The sequence below is a fragment of the Austrofundulus limnaeus genome, unplaced genomic scaffold (genome assembly GCF_001266775.1).
Source record: "Austrofundulus limnaeus strain Quisiro unplaced genomic scaffold, Austrofundulus_limnaeus-1.0 Scaffold1, whole genome shotgun sequence".
In the NCBI taxonomy this organism is placed as follows: Eukaryota; Metazoa; Chordata; class Actinopteri; order Cyprinodontiformes; family Rivulidae; genus Austrofundulus; species Austrofundulus limnaeus.
This window is the reverse complement of record NW_013952403.1, coordinates 8,864,227-8,869,809: the sequence shown is the minus strand read 5'-3', so window position 1 is coordinate 8,869,809 and position 5,583 is coordinate 8,864,227.

Sequence of the window (5,583 nt, the reverse complement as noted above, 5' to 3'; positions counted from 1 at the left end):
CACACACACACACACACACACACACACACACACACACACACATTATCCCATACCCTGTTTTTATTGTTCTTCCTCAGTTTGGTCTGTGTTGTGTTGAAGGTAGGAACATTATCTTATCACCCAGTTGGGCGTCAAACACACAAGAGAAGAAGAAAATGAAGGAACAAGGTGTGACCCTTGAGACTCTGGAGCTGTCTGCAGGGATAATTAGAGAAGACAGGCAGACAACTGAGACTACTGTGTTAGTCACGAGGGGCTGGACACACATGCAGACACGCTCTCAAAAATACCTCCCACCCGCAGCGTCACGAACATCTGAATCCTGTCCCGTTTGACAGCTCCGAACACAACTGCGTTCGGCAGGTAAGTGACATGTTTAATTACGGGTGGATAATGAACAGGGTGTCAGATGATCAGATGCGCTGTATTACAGCGGGGAGGAAGACGCTTTGTGATTCACAAAGCCTGCAGGTGTTGGCACACACACAAACACACAGATTGCTGTTGAGATGTGGCTGGATGAGARGTAGCAATTATAAACTGGTGCCAAAGAAATTAGAATAATTTGCCAAGAGACAAGACTTTAGTTAACAAGTTTCACACTGAGAACAAGTATCAACATATGATACATGAAGATTTGATGGAAGGATGCAATCTAATTAGCTTTAACTTTAAACACAGGTTATATTTAAAATTTAATTAAATAAGTAGCATTTCTTGAAAGAATGATGAATTTTACCTGATATGCTAGCACATGGAGTACAATAAAGTTTAGCATGAACCTGTCTGTGAAGATCAACTCTGTCTTGATGTGATGTCACCTGTCTGCATAATGGATCAGTACCTCTGACAGGGTTACAGGCTGTTTTCACAAAGCTGATAGTGAAACTGTAAAATTTATTTTGTTTACATGACTACAACAATTGGACTCTGACTGAACCTTTTTGAATTCAGGTCTCTGAGGGGAACTTTTGAAACCTCCACAGAGGTGTGAAGTCACACAAGTGCACAACAGGAAGCTGCAGTCATGTTTTTCCTGTGCTTTGCAAGTCAATGAACAACACTCAACAGTAATGGCAAAGAAGCAAATTTATTCTACTCACCCTTTTTTAAGTCGTTGTCATTGTTGTTGTTGCTTATTTATTTAACAAGGGACAATGCATATTACAGAAAATGCCAGAATTAGCCATAGAGGCTAGTTTTCATCTGTAGTCGCTCAAGGTCATATGGATATAAATACAATACAGTGGTTTGCAAAAGTATTCATACCCCTTGAACTTTTCCATATTTTGTCACATTACAACCACAAACATAAATATATTTCACTGGAATTTAATGTGAAAGACCAACACAAAGTGGTATACAATTGTGAAGTGGAAGCAAAATTTTACATGAATCAAAACATTTTTTACAAATAAAAAACTGAAAAGTGTGACGTAAAAAAGTATTCAGCCCCCTTTTCCCTGAGTGCAACCAATTGCATTCAGAAGTTGCCTGATGACTGCTAATGACTCAAAAGGGTCCACCTGTGTGTAATCTAATCTCAGTACAAATACAGCTGCTCCGTGACGGCCTCAGATGTTGGTTAAGAGAATATTGGGGAGCAAACAGCATCATGAAGTCCAAAGAACACACCAGACAGGTTAGGAATATGGTTTTGGAGAAGTTTAAAGCAGGCTTAGGTTATAAAAAGATTTCCCAAGCTTTGAACATCTCACGGAGCACTGTTCAATCCATCATCCGGAAATGGAAAGAGTATGGCACCACAGTAAACCTGCCAAGACAAGGCCGTCCACCTAAACTTACAGGCCGAACAAGATCACTGATCAGAGAGGCAGCCAAGAGGCCCATGGTGACTCTGGATGAAATGCAGAGAGCCACAGCTCAGGTGGGGGAAACTGTCCACAGGACAACAATTAGTCGTGCACTACACAAATGTGGTCTTTATGGAAGAGTGGCAAGGAGAAAGCCATTGTTAAAAGAAAACCATAAGAAGTCCCGTTTGCAGTTTGCCAGAAGCCATGTTGAGGACACAGCAAACATGAGGAAGAAGGTGCTTTGGTCAGACGAGACCAAAATTGAACTTTTTGGCCACAATGCAAAACGCTATGTGTGGCGGAGAAAGAACACTGCACATCACTCTGAAAARACCATCCCCACTGTCAAATATGGTGGTGGCAGCATCATGCTCTGGGGGTGCTTCTCTTCAGCAGGGACCGGGAAGTTGGTCAAAGTTGATGGGAAGATGGATGGAGCCAAATACAGGGCAATCTTGGAAGAAAACCTGTTGGAGTCAGCAAAAGATTTGAGACTGGGGCGGAGGTTCACCTTCCAGCAGGACAACGACCCTAAACATAAAGCCAAAGCTACAATGGAGTGGTTTAAAAAAAAGAATATTCATGTGTTAGAATGGCCCAGTCAAAGTCCAGACCTAAACCCAATTGAGAATTTGTGGCAAGATCTCAAAACTGCTGTTCACAAACGCTCTCCATCCAATCTGACTGAGCTTGAGCTGTTTTGCAAGGAGGAATGGGCAAGAATTGCAGTCACTAGATGTGCAAAGCTGGTGGAGACATACCCTAAAAGACTTGCAGCTGTAATTGCAGCAAAAGGTGGCTCCACAAAGTATTGACTCAGGGGGGCTGAATAATTTTGCACATCGCACTTTTCAGTTTTTTATTTGTAAAAAATGTTTTGATTCATGTAAAATTTTGCTTCCACTTCACAATTGTATACCACTTTGTGTTGGTCTTTCACATTAAATTCCAGTGAAATATATTTATGTTTGTGGTTGTAATGTGACAAAATATGGAAAAGTTCAAGGGGTATGAATACTTTTGCAAACCACTGTACATACAAAACAAGTTACTTTCATTAAAGAGAAGGAAAAAAATARAAATCCAAAAAATATGATAAAAAGCATGAATCAAAATAATAAAAAGCCATTTAGCACAACAACAATTCAAGGCAATACATTAAAAATACAAAATGGATAAAAGAATCCCATAGTCAGTGTCTACCCAGTTGATTATCCAGGAGCCATGATTTAAGGCATTTGAGAATAATTTGAAAGATCCACTGGTTCTTACTGTATGTTTTCTGGTATTTTATTCCAGTCAAATGAAGTTTTTACTGAAAAGATTTCTGACCAAATGTACGTCATCTAAAAGGTACAGCAAAGGAATGGCTGTGTATTCTCCAATTTGGATATGAAAGGCCTATTATGCTTGATCCAAAGCCAAACAGCTGATATGTGGTCACGTGGCTGTTTGACATTTGTTTTCTCACACACCTTTCATAGCTCCTGGGACACACCGTGCCAAGCTCCTGGGAAGACTCAAAGCTGCGGAAAAAATGCACCTACAACAATGAGAGCAGATTTTGGCAGTTTGGACGGAGCATGCAGAGGCCTCAAATGTGTTCATGCAGACACCTCATGCACAATGCACAAATGGTTCCTCAGTGTTGTCAGATGTAGATAATTATCGTGATTTTGCCCCTTCCTTTTACGTTTATATTCAACAAACACAACACACACCTGATCTTATAACCCCCTCCCTGTGAGAAAGTGCATCCTCACTCAGCACTTATGATAGTTTGGCACGGCAAGTGGTTTGTCAACTGTACATGGGCCAGGCCTGGCTATGATGGCACTGCCTTTAAGATGGCATGCCACATCTGGCCCAGTTGTGGTTTGGTTTATGTGGTGCTGGCCCACACATGGACCACGTCTMTTAAACCACATCTGGGCTAACAAAGGGCCATCATTCTTTAATGTACAGTATCTGGGTCGAGTGTGCATTGCGTGGTCCAGAAATGGGCCAGATAAATTTTGCTGGGTCATTTCGTTTCTGGTAACCCTGCCTGTCATGGAAACTACAACAGATTAACTCACCAACATCCATGTTTAATGATATTGGTGAGAGATGATCAGAGCTCTGATCAGAAGCTTTGTGAATGGCTCAAGATGGTGTCATAAACTTAAAATAATAAATGCACAAATTTAATTCAATTTGAAGTGTGCTTTCAATTGTCGATTTGCCACAATAAACATTAGCAAACTTTCTCATGTAAGCAGCTCCCTGGTATAGGTGCAGTGAGAACCCCTTAACATTTTAGCATCAATCATCTTAGTAATTCACAGCAGAAAACACATGACCTGACAGCCAAATCCATGAGTATGATTAATTTAGAATGTTCCAACACACAAGGAAAACATTCTTCTTTAAAACCATTATTTCAGCAAAATGAGCCTCGTGATCATCTGTGACGTGCTGCTTTACATTAACAGATCTATATTTTATAGATCAGAACCCTCCAGAAGCTGATTGCTCATGACAAATCTTTAGGAGCACTGAGTTCGTGTAAAAAATGTTTTTTTGCAAAGACAGGAGCTTTAAGAGCGAAAGTAAAGCAAAACTCATGAAAAAAGTGTTGGATGAGTTTCACCGTGGTTTTTTTATTTATTTTATATTTAATGCAACTGCAACTTTCATCTTGTCAGGTTCTTTAGGTTTTTTTAATTTTTGTTTTTAGATGTCTTAAATTTTTACTGTATGCCTCCTTTGGGGGGTTGATCAGGAATCAAGACCATCAGCCTAACGATTGATCGTTAGTGCCCTGATGGGTGCTTGTTGTTCAAAGAGGGCTGAGTCATACTTGCAATAACAACATTGTAAGAGGGGGAGGGACAAATGGACATGGAGACCCCCCAACCCCAACAACAAATGGTTTCTCTTCACAAAGATGGCTTCCTTTACTCCTCTCTCAAGCCAAAGTTCAACGATGAGTGTAAACTGCAGGATCCTGGCCTGATGATGTTGATCTTCTGTGTTGGGCCATTCTTTTTAACAATGGCTGCTTTATTTCCCCAATAACCGGTCACAGTCCTTCTGGCATTTAACAGCAAACACAGCATTACTCTGTTTGCGCCAAGGGACTGGATCTTTGGGGTGAACCAGTCTTTGCCGTAACGTAAARACTACATTTATCTACTGTTTAAAACCTCTCCATGAGTAAGGGTGGGACATTTTTTGTCTGATTCTCAGAGGGTTACTGTTTAAAGTAGGTGAAACAAAACTTCAGTATTTGTTATTTTTTGTTGTACTATTATTCATTTGTGTCCCCAAAGTTGAAGCATGCACTGAGCCATGATTTATTTGTATCATTAGTACGTCTCTGTGTTTCTTTTGCTCCTTGTGTTTATGTGGGTTTATGTCAAATTGAGTCTTTGGTTCTGGTTTATTTTTGTTTCCTGTCTTGGTTTATTTGCTTTAATAAAACCTGCTGGTGTATTCATCACCTTTGTTTCTGCATTTGGATTCTCCTTCCACCTTCATCTTCTAACACATCCATTCATTTTCCAAACCCGCTTTGTCCTGTTCTGGGTCAAAGCAAGTTTGGAAAAAAACATCTGCCTCTGAGCAAGAGATAAGGATACACACTGGATGAATTTTATCATATTCCAAACCAAAAATGTCTGCTCAGATTTACTCCTACAACCAAATAAACATCATCTAGCATTTTTAAGAGGGGCAATTATTATGATTATTATTATTATTATTATTATTATTATTATTATTA